General features: G+C 44.5%; 3 non-coding genes across 3 annotated transcripts; 2 read left to right on the top strand and 1 right to left on the bottom strand.

The window, feature by feature from the left end:
* Window positions 1-4,653: 4,653 nt before the first annotated feature.
* TRNAI-AAU (transfer RNA isoleucine (anticodon AAU)) lies at window positions 4,654-4,727 on the bottom strand. The gene has a single exon. It is a non-coding gene; the product is annotated as a tRNA-Ile (tRNA).
* A 599-nt stretch (window positions 4,728-5,326) lies between these two features.
* On the top strand, window positions 5,327-5,408 carry TRNAS-AGA (transfer RNA serine (anticodon AGA)). Its single transcript has one exon. It is a non-coding gene; the product is annotated as a tRNA-Ser (tRNA).
* A 10,340-nt stretch (window positions 5,409-15,748) lies between these two features.
* On the top strand, window positions 15,749-15,822 carry TRNAI-AAU (transfer RNA isoleucine (anticodon AAU)). The gene has a single exon. It is a non-coding gene; the product is annotated as a tRNA-Ile (tRNA).
* Window positions 15,823-19,122: the final 3,300 nt, after the last annotated feature.

The raw sequence follows: 19,122 nt of genomic DNA, 5'->3' as shown, positions 1-19,122 counted from the left end.
TGCAATTGTGCTCTGATATGCGCATGTTATAACTTATAACATGTGCGAATTGAAAATGCAATACAATATGTTTTTTTTAAAAGTTGTTTCCTGCAAAGCACATTATGTAAAATACAGATCACAGATTTTTATTGTATGTAGATAGGTAAGTGGATTACTGCTTTGAACATAGAGATCCTTTTGTTACTTGCAGTTAATACATTGTAATCCTTCTAGTAGACCACAGGGAGCTATGAAGGGTGTATGACACCTGCACCTTGTAACCCTGACTGTCTCATGTAACATATCTTGTACAATGATTTACACACTTACATGATTTATTTGGAATGGATAAGGGGTATGTTATGTAAAGTGCTCTAACACTCTGCATTAGGAGGAGTGGCGCTATAAAAGAAAGAAAATAATGCTATTTACATTGTTATTTGTGTAAATACTGGGACAGACCAACACATCTGACATTCTTACAGTGCATGCACTTATATACAATAAAGTAAAAAAAACATGCATCTCTTAAGTACCTGTGAAGAGATAACAAACTGTGTGCTTTTGTTCCCTTGCTGGTGCATTTGCATGTGTGAGGTTCCAGGATGCCTCCAGTCCCATACTCGATCAAAAGGAGGCCTGATGGCCCCTTAAGTTCTGTCTTTATCTTTGCAAAAAAAAATCCCCCTCGCTCCCTGCAGGTTGCTGCTGGGAATGGAAAGCAGACAACGTGCAGGAGCTTCTAAATGTGTCCCAGTGTCTCAAAATTACACTGGGGCAAGTTCAACATATTTCTGTGGGGCTCAACTTCTTAGCAGGGTGGGGTTAGTCCCCCTGTGAAAATAGTGGGTGGATGCCGTGTACCTGCATGTACCCCTGAGTCATGCCCTATTCTTGGTAGCTTCTTTGGTGGATGCTGGTCTGCAAAGGCCCTCCAGGGCCTAAGGTGGTACCACCTATGTCCTTCACGAGCATGTGCTGGTCTCCGGGATGGAGGAAGCCTCAATGGCAAAGAAGAGCAGCCATGAGGGGGATCAAAGAAGGAAAGATGGATGGCTACTCATCATTTTCGGAGTGCCATTTATCCAGATGATGCTGGATTTTTGAGGCCGGTGTGGAGCTGGCTTAAAGTGTGGCCTCATCTTAGGCCACCAGGCCACGCCTCCACCATTTGAGAGATTGCTCAACTGATGATACTAGGGACCAAGGGTATAATGGTAGTCTTCTGTGGTACAACCGACTCGACAATGTCTTTGATACTTACTACAAGGGACTGGGCTTACCAGGATGACTGTTTTAGACTGATGTAGAGCTGGACTGAATGCAGACCATCCAGTAGTGAAGCGTTCCCATTTTGTGCACTTGTGGGACCCCTCATAGGTTTGAATCTCTTCTTTTTACTAACCCTGGGCAAAGCACTACGCTGCGCTCGCGTAGTTTGTCAAGTTTCCGCTACTTCACACTACGCGAATTGCACGTAGCACAGTGCAAACACGTGTAGCGTAGTGCAGCAGTCATTTTTTGCTTGCTTGCGGTCCTCAACGTCAAGTTGGCGACCGCGAGCAAGCAAAATGACATCCCAGCAAGACTTTTCCCTCGTTCACGATCAGCAACATCAAGTTGCCGATCACGAGCATGGAAAATAAACCTCCCGGCAAGATTCTCTATGCGGGGAGGTCAGGTTTCTAATTGCGAGTGGTCGCGTATGCTAGCGAGGGCTTGCGATGAGAAACTACCAGTCCGCGTTGAGAAAGCTGCCGCTCGAGTAAAAATCTACTCGAGCTGCAGAAAACTACAGCTCGCACTGTGCAAGATGCCGTTTTCAATGATTGAACAGTGCCGGATGCTTGTCCGGATGCTTGTCCGCACTGTGCCATCATTGAAAACGGCATCTTGCACAGTGCAAACAGGCTACTATGCAGTTTGTGTAGCGCTGCACGTAGCTCGCGTAGTGCGAAGTGCACTTTGCATAGCTACGCGTAGCCCTACTTCGAGAACTACGCCCAGGGTTACTTTCTACTATGAATAAGAGTGTATGACAGTAGTGTGACAGGTAAGTGTGAGTCTGTTTGTGGGGTGATATATATGTTTTTCAATTAATTGTATATTGCATTATTCAACAGGTAATAAATTATATAATGTTATATGTAGAAATGTATAATTTTGTATAACTAACGTTTATAAAAAAAGTAAAGAAAAATAATATTTCGCCCAAAAAATATAGAAAATATTTTTATGTATATATGAAAGAAAAAATGTGATTAAAATGTAATGAAAAATATACAGAGATGTAAAATAATGAATGAATAAAAAGTTCTGTGAAGATTTTTGATTTGTTGAACAGTGATGTTGGGTAGTTGGCATTTTGAAACCTAAAAGTTTGCATTAAAGAAATATAGGTCATATAAGAGGTTTTGCTTTAGCCCTGGTTTCCCCTCCCTTTTGGACCTAGAAGTAACCCAGGGGGGGGCTTTTTGTCTTTTCTGAATGCAGACCATAGCAATAGTCTAATGAAGGGTCTATTTGCACCCCTATTGTTTTCTTTCTTCTAATACAGTTCCTAGGCATTTCTTCATACATGTTTAAAATTATTCAGGGCGACATCATTAATGATGTAGCAGACAGTATGGGGGCACACTAAGTGGGACACACATCTAGTGCAGATTTCAGTTGTGAGAGAAAGCCATCAATACTATTGATTATCCTTGACCAATAACAGATCACATCCTCTGTCTCTTTGACCACAAATAACAATGGGAGAGCCTTTTGCTACACATTAACAAACCCAGTGAAGAAGCCATGTGATATGGGTGCAGGTTTGATATCTTTTTAATATACCCTTTTACAAAAAAGCATGTTCTTATAGAAAAAAAGTATTTCCTTAGGCAACAAATATTTGAATTATATCATTAAACCAAAACAATTAAATTATATATTTTTTAAATGTCAGATTCAGGTCCTGCTAATTTAAGTGTTAATTAAACAAGCAAATATGTAAAAGAAGCAAACATAAACTAAAAGAGTATTACTGAAAGTGTTGACAAGAGCAGGACAGAAAGTCCACAACATACCAAAAGCAAGGAAATGAATGATGTTTAAGTAAATACAAAGGGGTCTATTATAATAGCGGGCAGATCGCCACTGCCCGTATAGCGGTGGCGATGCTCCCGCCATTATCTACTGCCCACCTTCCATTTCCCTCTGCCTCTTTACAAAGGCGGGGGGACCCCGGTGGATGAAAAGACCGTCCGCCGGTTTTCCGCCCATCGATGAGTCGACCGGGTGGAAAAGGGGTTTAATATGGTGCAAGACACCGCCATCCATATTACAATTCAGGCGGAGATGTGCCTTTCTATGGCGGCGCTGCCGCCATGGTAAGGCATGCGGACCCTGAATGTGGGAGCCTGTCGGGGGCCCCCAGGGTGTTGAGGTATTGGGGGTGCACATGGGGAGTACCTATGGTACCCCCTGCATTTGAAAGCACAACATGTGCCTGTCACGTTGTGCATGCAAACGCACAAGGTGCATCCACAGTATTGTGGCGGGCGGTGCTGTGAGCACCGCCCGCCACAATGTTGTGGATGCCACCGCCACTGTGGCGGTGGCATCCTAATTGTCGTGGGACCGCCGCACCACCTGGCAGCCAGTCCCAGCACGTCTAGGGTGGCGGGAGGACGAAAGTCCTCCCACCATCCTAATAGTCACCAAAGTTGCGGATTAATCATGACTTTACTCAACGGTATTTAACAGTGACACTGTTGATTCTATTGAGCCAGCCATTAAATACCTATAGATAATATCAGTTACATATTAAACACTGAAATTAGCCTGTTATTGATTTATTTCTTCCTGTCTAATATTTTTGAGAGCTTTCATGGCACGTGAAGGCATTCAGCCTGCAAACCCTGACCTCTCCCGCACTTCACAGACTCTAACAATCCAAGCCTTTCCATTTTGATTCGTGTTCATAAGGCCTTTGGAAAATGATTTTGTTGCACCAAAGCAGTGTGCAGATTAGCACGAATTTTTGGTATATTTAGAAATATCTGCCTCTGTCAGTGTCTCAGATATTTACCTCAAGACAAGTACAATTAATGAACCAGCCACTCTTGTTTTTTGAGAGACGATGAACCTTCTAATGAGTGTCACAGTGACGGTACCTCGAGGTCAAATGTGAAGACTTGAAGTAGTGAGGCATCTGTGGTTTTGTACTTTGAAATACCAAGCCACAAACTCCCCAATAAATAAACATAATAGAGCAAGATTCTTTCAAACTCCACCTCAGGGGCAGATAATGTTTACATCTCAAAATCTGTGAAGGAGAGTATTTTAAGTACTCCGAACAAGACCTACCATGTCACAGTTAAGACAGAATTTCTAGCAGAGTGACTTGGTATGAGCCACTGAGAAAGAATTCCCCCCTACAAGGGCATCCAGTGATATAAAGAACATCGCCTCAAGTCTGTTTTTCATTCCATATTTTAGGGACATAGAGGATATTTTTAGCATTACCATGAAATTTGGAGATGCTTTCGTTAACAGCCAACTTTCACCATTGAACTAAATAAGTTATTCTCATCCACAAAAAAACATACAAGCAACCACCGAAATATTATTATTTTATTAATTGTGAATAAATTTGTGTTTTCGCCGACAGAGGAAGAAAATGAATGGCCAGTACGGGTATCGAACCCGCGACCTTGGCGTTATTAGCACCACGCTCTAACCAACTGAGCTAACCGGCCCCGCATATCACAACTACTTCATTTTGGGAAGGAGTGTGGATCATTGTGCAAGAAATGAGTCGCAGTGCTATTTTTGGTGCCCGCATGTTAAGGCTCACAAGCTCGGCGCCTACAGCAACAAGTTGCCAATGTCGAAACATAGGACCTCATGACGTGCCTTGATAGGTGCTTGAACAAAACGCTTACAAGAAGCTAAACGTCACAGCTTCCGACTCCGCCTATAGACACTGCGCATGTGCCATTTTAAACTGCCTTATAGATGCCATACACTTTCACAACCCTATTCACTTTCTATAGTTTTCCCATGCATGACTTCAAACCATTTGCACGTTAACAAGCTCCCCACAGTACATGTGGCTGAACTCATTTTATATATCTCCCATCACATGTTTGCTGCGTCGGGTCTAGAAACGCCCGCCTTCCGCCCCAACATTTGCCTCTCAGTACGAAATATCGTTAGACACATCCCTCAATGACACAATCCCTACCGACAATGCAGGATGTTTCTGCTTCATACTTAATATAAATATTAGATATATTTCGGGGCGTACGTACATCGATCATACTTAACGCCATGAACAAAATTGGTGTATCAGCTGGTAGTCGTGGCCGAGTGGTTAAGGCGATGGACTAGAAATCCATTGGGGTCTCCCCGCGCAGGTTCGAATCCTGCCGACTACGCAATACTTTTAAGGACTTCCGATTTAACATTCTAAATTAAGGTGAAACTGTAGTAAATCAAGCATGTCACTCCTGGAATGCCTTCTACCACTAATCAACAGATACGCTCAGCCACTTCGATATAAAAGCTGAGACCCACCTGGCAAAAATAGACATTGCAGACGAAGTGAGTTTACATAGTGCTTATTACATCAGACAAGTAACTGAAGTAATATTATGGCGAGTAGCAGGCTACTCAGCGGTCAATAGTTTTATGGTTAATCTAGTGATTATTAAATTTGTGGGTTTAATAGTGTTCTCAAATTAACCCTTTCATTCATTACCCTGGGTTCTTTGGGGTGAGCTCACAGGGGCAAATGTGACTGCTTTTGGGGAAGGGGGTGCAAAACATTGGTGAGGTGAATAGATATGGGAGGACAGTAAACAGATTGTTTATAGCACAGGCGAGTCATTAAAAATATTGGAAGAAAATAGGGCTATGTATTAAGGGTTGAGATGGGGGTAGCTTCCTCTATATGTATAGAAGTTGAACCGGAGATCAGACATCTTTTTGTAGGGGGTGAGCAAGGACATGCAGTTTGAGATGAATCAAATAAGGGAGACATGCCATATAGGGACAGTATGGGCCGTATTATGAATACGTTGCCATTTTTCTGTTTGTGTCATTTCGCACCTTTAAACATGGCGCACCTTCAAAAAGGTGCGCCAGGTGCAAACAGGAACAGTGTGTGACAAATGATGCGTTGCGCTTGGGGCAGCGCATTCAAGTGAAATACTGAGCAGCTGTTTAAAAGTTGCTCCAAGTTTCAATGTGCCGAGGCAACCCTAATGCACTTTCAAGAGGGGAGAGAGATTGCCTTGCTGGCAGGAGCAGTAAGTGACTGCACCCACCTGCAAGGCGATATCAGCGAATTCCATCTGATCCCCCCCTTTCCCACAGAGGGCTGCCTTTAGGGGACGCACTGAAAGTACGCCACCTTTTTGTGGCACACATTTAGGGCACCTCCAAAAAGGCATGTTTGCCTCTGCGCCCATTTCCATAATATGGTGCGGGTGCAGAGGCAAACTGATTCCCTCATTTGCATTGGGCCATGCCACTATGCAAATGAGGGAACTCCTTCTTATGATCACACAGGGATCTCTTCACAGAGAGATCCCTTCACAAAAAATTAGGAGAGGCCCAGTCAGACGTTCCGCCCCTAGGTAAGTAGTGTTTTGTAATCAGGGTCGAATTGACCTATAGGGCGATCAGGCAGTACCGAAAGGGCTGGTATGGCTGGTTATTGGGCCTTTTTTTTGCTGAATATATACTTGTTTTATGGTCTTCAGGGCTGGTTTTTAGGTCTCGCCTATTCCATTCCACAAGGAATGAATATGCAAGTCTAATGCAGCTAAACCACTACTTAAACCCAAGGCTTTCAAAAGGCACTCCCAAAGTGGATTTTCAACAGTTCACGAGAATCACGTGACCACAAGCTCCTCGTGCACGAGCTCGCATTCCATCATCAAAGGCAGCCCAGCCAGCCCAGCCTCCCTCACACAAACTTCTACCAGCAGGCAGCCCACCCCCCTCCCTCTCCATATGGTCGCTCGAGTTGCCCACCCCCTCCCTCTCCAGCGCCTGCCTTCTCTCTGCCCACGCATCGCAACTTGTTTAAATTTCAGCTCCTTGAGATTTTTTGCCTTAAAGTGCTTTGGGTCCAAACTACTCACTCACCCTCTTTGTCATTCACATTACTTGTGGGCTACTCTTTTATTTAATACACAGACTTGCTCTTCACTTCACCTTTCATGGCCGCAGGCCATGACTTGCATTTCTACTCTCCTCAGCCCATGTAGACACCACACCATGACTCGCATTCTTGAAGGCAATCTCCGCCCCCCTGGTGTTTCTTTCTTTTCTCAAGAGCTTCAAAGGCTTCACGGCCGCCAGGCCGTGCAAATCACTTCATCTCAATGTGCTTGTTCATCTATGTGCACTGAATTGTGGCTTCATTCATACTAGTCATGCCTTACTCCCAGTTACGAGAGTAATTCACCCAAACTTTACTCATTCAGCTGTTATCCCGTAACAGCAGTCAACCTGTGTCTGGCCTCACCCAGCAGGCAGCCCGCCCCCTCCCTCTCCATATGGTCGCTTGAGTTGCCCACCCCCCCTCTCCACCGCCTGCCTTCTCTCTGCCCACGCATCGCAACTTGTTTAAATTTCAGCTCCTTGAGATTTTTTGCCTTAAAGTGCTTTGGGTCCAAACTACCCACTCACCCTCTTTGTCATTCACATTACTTGTGGGCTACTCTTTTATTTAATACACAGACTTGCTCTTCACTTCACTTTTCACGGCCGCAGGCCGTGACTTGCATTTCTACTCTCCTCAGCCCATGTAGACACCACACCATGACTCGCATTTTTTAAGGCAATCTCTGCCCCACTGGTGTTTCTGGCTTTTCTTAAGAGCTTCAAAGGCTTCACGGCCGCCAGGCCGTGCAAATCACTTCATTGCAATGTGCTTGTTCATCTATGTGCACTGAATTGTGGCTTCATTTATACTAGTCATGCCTTACTCCCCAGTTACGAGAGTAATTCAACCAAACTTTACTCATTCAGCCGTTATCCAGTAACAGCAGTCAACTTGTGTCTGGCCTCCTCCAGCAGGCAGCCCACCCCCCTCCCTCTCCATATGGGCGCTCGAGTCGCCCACCCCCTCCATCTCCACCACCTGCCTTCTCTCTGCCCACGCATCGCAACTTGTTTAAATTTCAGCTTCTTGAGATTTTTCGCCTTAAAGTGCTTTAGGTCCAAACTACCCACTCACCCTCTTTGTCATTCACATTACTTGCGGGCTACTCTTTTATTTAATACACAGACTTGCTCTTCACTTAACCTTTCAAGGCCGCAGGCCGTGACTTGCATTTCTACTCTCCTCAACCCATGTAGACACCACACCATGACTCGCATTCTTGAAGGCAATCTCCGCCCCCCTGGTGTTTCTGGCTTTTCTCGAGAGCTTCAAAGGCTTCACGGCCGCCAGGCCGTGCAAATCACTTCATCTCAATGTGCTTGTTCATCTATGTGCACTGAATTGTGGCTTCATTCATACTATTCATGCCTTACTCCCCAGTTACGAGAGTAATTCACCCAAACTTTACTCATTCAGCCATTATCCCTTAACAGCAGTCAACCTGTGTCTGGCCTCCATTAGGATTCCAATCTTTTGGCCAGTGTCCCTCATCAGCAAATTAACTGTGCCGAGCCCCCATTATCCTTTCCCCGCCCTTGACAAGCTTACTTCTTCAAGGGTCGGTGTTGCCTTATCACGTGAGGTTTATAAATGAGCCTCGCCGCATTAAGAACCTATCCAGAAATACTACATTTCTTTAAATATGTATACATAAATCAAAACAAAAGATAACCCTTTATAATGCCGATAGCTCATATCGTCATCTCCTATTTCCTTCTGACTATTTTCCAGCGTGGACACACCCGAGCCGCACGGGGAGCAGCAGCCTTTGATGTGCTGGCCGGCCATGCAGTGAATAATTAGGGATGGAGAAATGCCATCTGTTGCTTTGCGCTCTGGCTCAGGCCGGCATTTCTCCGCCCCTAATTATTCACTGCATGGCCGGCCGGCACATCAAAGGCTGCTGCTCCCCATGCTATGTCGTCAGTTTCCTCTGACTTTAACTGCGTTAGCAAAGATGTCAGCATACGGCCTCTGAGCCTGGCTGCTTCACCCCGTTGGGTTCCCCAGAAGTATCAGACTGTCTCACAAGTGACTGACTCTGTCCCAGCCTTATTCTGCCCATGTCACTCAATCTGCACAAATATTACCAGCCCTTCAGGAGCACCAAATTGTCTCACGAGTTACCGACTCTGTCCCAGCCCTACCAGCCCTTTAGAAACACCCTCTTGCCCAAGTCACTGACTCTGCCCCAATATTACCGGATCATTTGAAGGATCAAGCTGTCTCACGAATGACCAACTCTGTCCCAGGCCTATCGGCCTTTCAGAAGCATCGCGCTTTGTTTACTTTTGAACAGCCGGCAGAACAATAATTAGCTACGCGCTGCTCATGTAATCTTTCGCAAATCAATCAGGCTGACAGTTTACTTCCATATGAGACATCAATTCCACCGTAGATGCATTGTTTTGATCTTTTCACAAATAAATATTGCTTTAGTAATTTATGCCAACACTTCCTCACTTTTCTTGTAATCTTTAAACTCTTTTGTAAACACTTTCACGTTGTCTCTGCTCCTTCGCGCTCAGTTTATTTTTAAAGTATGCAGATTACAACAGCAGATAAAATAAACAGTTCTCTATATTTCAAGCTGTTTGCACAGTCTAGTCATCTTGCGCACATTAGAGGCTATTTTTTTGTAACACAGCTTTCTTCAATTGTATTAATATCTGTAACACGACTTTCTCCAGTTCTAAAATGTCGTGACTGACTCAAATAAATCTATTTACTTTAACTTCCAGAAGATATTCTCCTCCACAATGCCAGAGCTTCCCCCGCCCCCACTCCGTGCAATGCCAGAGCTTTTCACTCCAAAACATCACACTAAGCTTGCCCGCATTGGCCCCTCCGCCCTCAGCAGACAGACAGCAATAAAAGATCCAAAGATAGTGCTTATGTGTTTGGGCTGGCGAGGGATTTCACAAACAGACTCTCTCTTTTCCACCACGGACTCATATGTTGTTACTAAAAGGAAATGTAATGTTTTCGTACTTCCTTCCACTCCTTTTTCCCTAGTGAACTTCTCCTGTCTTTGCGCCTACTGCCTTCCCTATGAGTATTTCCTTAAATTGTGCTGTTATTGTGCTAGGGTGTGAGTGTCCCCCCCCAACCGAGCCTATCTGGCACTAGTCTGTCTACCAATGACATCAGGCAGATGCTTGACTGTGCTAGCAAAGATATCAGCATATGGCCTCCGAGGCTGGCTGCTTCACCCCGTTGGGTTCCCCAGAAGTTGCAGACTGTCTCACAAGTGACTGAGTCTGTCCCAGCCTTATTCTGCCCATGTCACTCACTCTGCACGAATATTACCAGCCCTTCAGGAGCACCAAATTGTCTCACGAGTTACCGACTCTGTCCCAGCCATACCAGCCCTTTAGAAACACCCTCTCGCCCAAGTCACTGACTCTGCCCCAATATTACCGGCTCATTTGAAGAATCAAGCTGTCTCACGAATGACCAACTCTGTCCCATCCCTATTGGCCCTGCAGAAGCACACTGTTTACCAAGTTAATGAATCTGCCCCAATATTTCTGGCCCTTCATCCACCCGCCAACTCCACCATCCAACTCCAAAATCCAACTCCACCATCCAACTCCACCCTCCAAATCCACCCTCCAAATCCAAATCCAACTTCTCCCTCCAAATCAAACTCCACCCTCCAACTACAACTCCACCCTCCAACTACAACTCCGCCCTTCAACTACAACTCCACCCTTCAACTACAACTCCACCCTCCAACTCCACCCTCCAAATCCAAATCCACCTTCCAACTCCACCCTACAACTCCACCGCCTCCTTCTCTAACTCCTTGTTCTCTTCTCTTCTCCTGTGCTGATCTGCTGCTCTCTTCCACCCGCCTCCTTCTTTAACTCCCTGGTCTGTTCTCCCATGCTGATCTGCAGCTATCTTCCACCCGCCCCTTCTCCAACTCCCTGTTCTCTTCTCCCGTGCTGATCTGCTGTTCCCTTCCACCACCTCCTTCTCTAACTCCCTGTTCTCTTCTCCTGTGCTGATCTGCTGCTCTCTTCCACCCACCTCCTTCTTTAACTCCCTGTTCTCTTCTGCTATGCTGATCTGCTGCTCTCTTCCACATACATCCTTCTCTAACCACTCTCACACACACACACACATACAACCACACACACAACCACACAAACACACACAATTATACCACACACACAATCGCACACCCAACCACACCCAACCCCACACCCAACCATACACCCAAACCCACACACAACCACACACACAACCACACATACAACCACACACAACCACAACCGCACACCCAACCACACACCCAACCACACACCCAACCACAACCACACACACAACCACACATACAACCACACATAACCACACACCCAACCACACAAAACTACACACACAACCACACCACACACACAATCTCACACACAACCACACACAACCACACACACACAAAACCACACCCAACCACACACCCAACCACACACACAACCACACACACACAACTACACCACACACACAATCTCACACACAACCACACACAACCACACACACAACCACACACAACCACACACACACAACCACACACACAACTACACACACAACTACACACACAACCCCACACACACAACCCCACACACAACCCTACACACAACCCCAAACACCCACACACACACAACCCAACACACAACCCCACCACCATACACGCATACAACCACTCAAACATACAACCACTCACATATACAAGCACTCACACATACAACCACTCACACAACTACACACACAACCACACACACAACCACACAAACACACAAACACACACATCTGTTGCCCTCACTCTATCTATCTATTCCCCTCACTCTATCTATCTATTGCCCTCACTCTATCTCTCTATAGCCCTCACTCTCTATCTATCAATCTATCTATCGCCCTCACTCTATCTATCACCCTCGCCATATCTATCGCCCTCACTCTATCTATCGCATTCACTCTATCAATCGCCCTCACTCTATCTATCGCCCTATCGCCCTCACTCTATCTATCGCCTTCACTCTATCTATCGCCCTTACTCTATCTATCGCCCTCACTCTATCTATCGCCCTCACTCTATCTATCGCCCTCACTGTCTATCTATCTATCACCCTCACTCTGTCTATCTATCTATCGTCCTCACTCTGTCTAATTATCTATCGCTGTCACTCTGTCTATCTATCTATCGCCCTCTATCTATCTATCACACCACCCCAGCATCACTCAGGGGCACCACAGCATCACTCAGGGGCACCACAACATCACTCAGGGGCACCACAACATCACTCAGGGGCACCACAACATCACTGAATGCCACACCATCACTCGTCGCCATCACAACATCCCTCCGCGCCACCACAGCATCAATCAGTGCAACTATTCAACAACAACTAGTTCAAATATGTTCTCTCAATGTTTAAAGCTTTATTACAAATGTCACAAAAAGACGGTAATATTTCACTTCTGTTCTTGGATTTTCGTCACAATAAAATACACGGAACATAATTTTCACAAAAGGTATTTACAAAAGTTTGAGCTATTGCCATTATAAATTACAATAAATGTTATTTATGTATTCATTATTTAAAAAATTAAAAGCCATTGTTATTTGTAATATCAATACATCTAAGTCACGTAAATACAAAACAAGTTGCATCACAAATGCTATGTGTCACATTTGCAAAAGTTAAAAGTATTGGCATTGTAAATGACAAAGCTATTAATTTCACTATTTTCAAAACCAACACATAAATATAAAATGTGTCATTTACAAGACCAATAGCTCAAACTTTCCTAATGCGAGACCTATTGCATTGCAAATGCTTGTTACTGTTGATTTTCCTGGTATTAAAACACATTGCCTGATGCAACCTAAAATCCATGCAGTCTCCCATACCTTGCAAAACATTTATACAAAGTGCTTTGCAAGTTCAAAAATGCAACAGTTAGCTAATATGGACCACTTTGTGCAGATGGTGTGAACATGTGTAAAAATGACAAAATAAAGAAGTAATAGTACTAAAAATTGTGATGCACTATGCTGTATAATTTGCCTTTTCTTGATGGATACTTCAGTTCACACTGCCACATAATTAGGTCCTCCCTTGCCACATAATTCCCGTTTTGCTGACAATAACTCACCATCAGACAACCAGAGTTAAAGGCCAAGCAAAGCTGGTCAGCAAGGAGAACACACATTATGAAAAGAGGGAGGCAAGAGAGGTAAGGATTAGGTAGACAGAGGGGCATAGGAAGAGAGAGTACAGAGAGCGAAAGTGACCGAAAAAAACATGATGAAAGCGTAGAGGGAGAAAAAGTGTAAGAGAGGGCAGGAAAGAGGGAGGAGGAAGAGAGTGGGGAGAGAGCGAGCAGGAAAGACAGGAGAGAGGAGACAGAAAGGAGGAACCATTGAAGTAGAGAGAAAATAGAGCATGTGTAGCTAAGGAAAGGGATGTATAACGTTACAACGCATACTTTTACCACGCATACCATTACAACGCGGTATTTACAACGCATACCGTTACAACGCATAGCGCTTAGAGGTGCTGGATAGTGGTAAGTATAATTTTATATTCCAACTCCAGTCCCCGTGGACACTAGGGAAGGTGTTGGATATAAAATTATACTTATTCCCTATCCTAGAGCGCCCCCCAGCTTAATGCGTTGTAATGGTATACGTGGTAATGCCTGCGTTGTAATGGTAGTGCGTGGTAAAAACTTTGTTGTAACAGTTGTATACCTAAGGAAAGTAGGGGCATTTCAGCAACAACCAGCGAAAATGTGCGCTAGGATAATTATCACTGGCTATCGCTGGATTTTATCGCGGAGATAGTGCGCTATTAGCAACGCTTACCTCCAAAGCAATAAAAATTACAGACTTAGCTGCCAAATGTGCGATTATTGCTGGAATTCCAGCAATAATGGCACAACGATTGGCGATACGTTGTTAATAGGGCAGGCCAAACTTAGCCATTATATACACCTTCCAATAAGACACAGAAAAGTGACCAGTCAACCTTTGCCCAGGTTCTTCTACTATGCTGCAATACTTGTTGCTGCTTTTAAGTAACTTTTGGTCTGTTTGAGTCAGAAACGTGTTTTTTTAATCTGTAAATTATGCTGCAAATGATGGATTATGTGGTAGTGGCAGCAAATCCATAAATATGCGGAAAACGCAGCAGCTGCAGAATCGCATAAATCCGGTGGTCCTGTTTATAATCCAGCGAATGAGGCCCACATACATTTTAATGCCTAAATGCCATAGTTGTTCTCATTCCATTTCTTTGACAAGAAAGATACAAAGTTAGTCTAAAGTATCACAATTCAACACAGGACCAGATAGTCAGGAAGAGGACCCTCCAATCGCCCCCTCAAAAAATGGACGAGATGCAGGGCACGAGGAGGGAAGGAGAGTGATGTAGGAAGAAACTAAGAGAACGTGGAGGGAAGGATGGAAGAAAAGGAGGGGTGAAAAGTCGTATCAACCAAGAACCAGACCCAACTCTTGTGCCCACTACTCTGTCCGTGGTGCCCTATAAGCCTACAGATGTTGATTGTACCTCTCAGGAGCAGTAGAGCTAAAACAAAATGCCCCAGACCAGGAAGCTGTGCCTCCCTCTTCTCTTCCTTAGAAGATCAGCAGACACTGTGAAAGAACTAACAATCCCACAACACTGCACAATCCCATTTAGAGAATCGCGGACCAAGGGTGTTGATGTGCCCACTCAACGTACAAGTGCCCGGCTAGCTCAGTCGGTAGAGCATGAGACTCTTAATCTCAGGGTCGTGGGTTCGAGCCCCACGTTGGGCGCAGACATCCTTTTACAGTTTGATTTTTAAAAATGTCTTTTCTGTTTTTATTCACTCTGAATTATATTTGAATCCCTTCATTGTTTGAAGCGTGGCGACATCGTAATATGGCACATGTTAAATACGAAGAATGAAAAGAGCGTGTAGCCGGGCACACTGGACTTTTCGTTTAGACTGGAAGGGATTGCTTTTCTGGAAAGCCTGTTGATTCACTGAGGGTTGTGAATTGCAGCTCTGCGCCTTCTGTTTCGTTACATAGGATGGAGTTAAAAACTCTTTGTCAAAAACGAACTGGGAAAGTGCTCAGTATAAACCCCGCGAGTCACAGAAAACGGAAGTGAGAGGGGGTGAATGAAGGTCCCTCACAGCGGATGTTAATGGGGGTTTCTTGGAATTAGCTGTTTGACAGACACAAAAAGTGTAAGGGTTGATGCTTTATGCCTGGTTTTAACCGTGACGAGCAGGCAGTGTGCGCGCGAGTCTGTGATGCCCAAAGACCCCCTGGGGAGGGTGAAGGGGTGAGACTGGCCGGTGTGTGTGGAGAGGACGAGGAGGAGATAGGACGTGAAGGGTTAAAATGTGTCGTGATAGAGCATGCGTCGTGGCCCTGAGCTCTTCACTTGGTGCAACTGAGGTACAAAGGCGCGAAAAACCACTCGCCATTCCTGAACGTGTTAAGGAGTCAGTAAGACATAGAAGAAATCAGACAATTCCGAGTAGACTCTCCTGACTTTGCTCATGACACCCCCCCCCCCTCCCCCTTGGAATATAAGTGGCCGGTTAGCTCAGTTGGTTAGAGCGTGGTGCTAATAACGCCAAGGTCGCGGGTTCGATCCCCGTACGGGCCATGGTTCTGTTTTCTATTTACAATTTATATCAAGGACGTACTGAAAGTGTACAGACAAATTTACTAAACAGTTAGGGAAAACAGCAAATTAATAGGGAGATCACAGGCCACTGTTTTTCCTTGCCTACTACAGCCAAGCTGGCCATCTGCATTTTGGTAAGTATATCGTGTATCATAGGTCATAGACGTGTTTTTCTTTTTTTTTTACATGTAAATGTTGCCTTTTAGCACAATAGAATATTTACTCCATTATGGAGCATTTCTTAGAGCTGTGTGTTTCTAAACATGACCTTGAAAATGTTTATGTACTGATACGATACGATAAATGAACCAAGAGACATATCAGTTGTATCGTATCCCCTACATCTGGCCGAATATTTATACTATAGATTGGGCAACATCATAAACCAGGGCCACTGGAATTATGCAGCAGTGGAGGACGAAATTATGCAGCAGGGTCGAGTGAGTTATGTGGTAAAACAAAGCAAATTAGGCGACCAAATGCAGCACATTTTGTGATAGTGTATTAGTTCATAATTGTGTCTCTCACTTTTTTCACATGTTAATACTGTCTTGGCAAAGTTTTCACCTCGTCGGTACTAGTTTCACTTCCAAATACAGTAATAATCCACTGAAAGATGACCAGGGAACCTTTGCATAGACCTTCCACTGCATGGTATGACGGGTCACAGAAATGTTAGTAACTTTTCATCCATTTGAGTTAGAAATGTTTTTTTGCTAAAATCCACAGTTTATGCAGTGAATGATTGATTATGTGACAAATGCGGTGAATCCATATATATGTGGAAAATGCCTCAGTTGCAGAATCCCCTAATTGCACTGGCCCTAGTTATCGCGGATTGTCTTTTAACCCATACACAAGGAAAGTTTTTCCACAATGTAAATCCCGAACTGATGCAGGAGTTTTACTTCTGCGAAAAGTCCATGAAACATTGGTGAAATTACACTTTATAGCAAAAAGTTGTTTTCCAGTGTTTCATGCAAATGTTTTTTTTAAGTGAACACGCACCATGCATAAAAAAAATCTTGCAAGATAATAAAAGCGGACTGGCTAGAGCAGAAAATGTCTCTCAATAAGACATTTTCTTTGCAAGTCCATCTCCATCTCATCATTTGTGAGCTATATGATCATGGAGTGCACGCTGGTTTAATAAAGTTGCCACAAATCGTGCAATACAAAATGTATTTGCACATTTCGTACTAGATGTGTTCTAGCATAATTACCATCTACGCCGACTTAGTAAAATCACTTCTATTTTACTGGTCTGTGAAATGGTGGCTTTTGTCGATGACTGGTGATGTAGAGAGTTGTTATGTTACACCCGGTGAGGTGCGTATATAGCAGGATCATGGAGAAGAGCAGGACAGCAATGCATGCAGACATCATGTGCTTGGTTTCCAAGTGCACGAGCCTGTGTCCCAGAGCTTTAACACCTTGGCTGTGGCTGGAATTCCGCACCGGCGCTGGACATTCCGATTGCGGGCGTGGTCATGACAGCTCCCAGCCGTCATCAGCACATGCCCACCGTGACTCATGACGACTGGGAGCCGTCATCAGCACCGAAGGGGTTAATTAACTACAAGACCTCAGATGGCATCAAATGGGAGAAATCAACTTATAACCAAACAATAGTGAGAACTGGGGCCTCTGAGTATGTCCCCTAGATGATCAAGAAGAACTTTACCCCAAAAGCGAAAGATAAAAATCAGGATAGTCAACACCATACGAAAACAGAAACATATCACTTATATTTTTTTTAACTACAAAGGCTTGATATTTCAGAGTAGTTTGTGAAGTCGGCCTCCATGAAAAATCCAGTGTTGCAGTTATGACAGTAAGTTGACATGCACGAGTAGTGGTCTCTGTCCTACCAAATGAAGGCACCATGGAAGCGGTCATGGATTCCTTTCGACTGTCACTCACAGGAGGTAGAAGAATGTACCACTGATTCAGCATCAGAGCCATCCATGGTATTGGGAAACCTTTTCCGTTTTTTGGGAATGAGACACATTCCTTGAGAATTCCTCAAAGAGTCTCTCGACAGATACAACAGTTCTGTTTCTAGATGCCACAATCCATGGCTGAGGGTTAAACAGTGGTCTGACTTTAGCTGATACTGTCACAAACTGTGCTACATTATGCTGCATAATTTAAATTTTCTTGCCACATAATTAGTAAACTCTGCAGTATAATGGGATCCTCTCTTGCTGTATAATTTCAGTGGCCCTGGGTATATTGTCTCCAGTGCCTTGCCCTGCCAGTATAGCACAGTAGCAGGAGTGTTTCAAGTTGAGGCATATGGACCAGTGAGATTTTCTCTAAGCGTGGGCGTAGTTTGCGAAGTAGCCCTACGCGTAGCTACGCGAAGTGCACTTGCACTACGCAAGTTTCGCATAGCACTACATGAACTGCATAGTGCGTTGTTCGCGATGATTGCGCAGTGCCGGATGCTTGTCCACACTGTGCAATCATTGAAAACGGCATCTTGCACACTGCAAGCTGTCTTTAACTGCCGCTTGAGTAGATTTTTACTCGAGCTGCAGCTTTCTTAACGCAGACTGGTAGTTTCTCATCGCGAGCGGTTGCGGGCATACGCGACCACTCGCAATGATAAACCTGACCTCCCTGCATTGAGAGTCTCGCCGGAAGATTTATTTTCCACGCTCGCGATCGGCAACTTGATGTTGCTGATCGCAAACGAGGAAAAAGTCTTGCCAGAATGTCATTTTGGTTGCTCGTGGTCGCCAACTTGACATTGAGGACCGCGAGCAAGCACAAAATGACAGCCGCACTACGCTACGCGTGTTTTCACTGTGCTACGTCCAATTCATGTAGTGCGAAGTAGCGCAAACTTCGCAAACTACGCGACCGTAGCATAGTGCTTTGCCCAGGGTTAATTTTCTCTCAAGATTTTAAAATGGCCCATCTTTCCACAATGAACTTGGCTATTTTGCACAATATATTTGATTTCACAGGACTTTACACGCACAGGACCAGGAAGTTGACATTCTCCCTAGCCACAGCTAAAATGTGCCTCTTAAGAAATTGAAAGAAAGCAACTCCCAGCCCTTTAGCTGATTGGACAGAAGCAATGGTTACATTAAAATCGTTTGAAAAATCAATCTAGAAACTTATTGCCTGATTAACAGAGTTTGATCTGAAAGCCCTTTCTCCATGAGCTATCGAACGTATCCAACTAAAGGAGCTTCCTGATACAAACAGCAAACTCATGGAATAACAGGAACTCATAGGCGATGGGTAAGAGGTACATCTACAAAA

The sequence above is a fragment of the Lissotriton vulgaris genome, chromosome 12, assembly GCF_964263255.1.
Source record: "Lissotriton vulgaris chromosome 12, aLisVul1.2, whole genome shotgun sequence".
Classification (NCBI taxonomy): Eukaryota; Metazoa; Chordata; class Amphibia; order Caudata; family Salamandridae; genus Lissotriton; species Lissotriton vulgaris.
The sequence above is the reverse complement of the archived record's forward strand: the minus strand, read 5'-3'. Positions and strand labels throughout refer to the sequence as shown.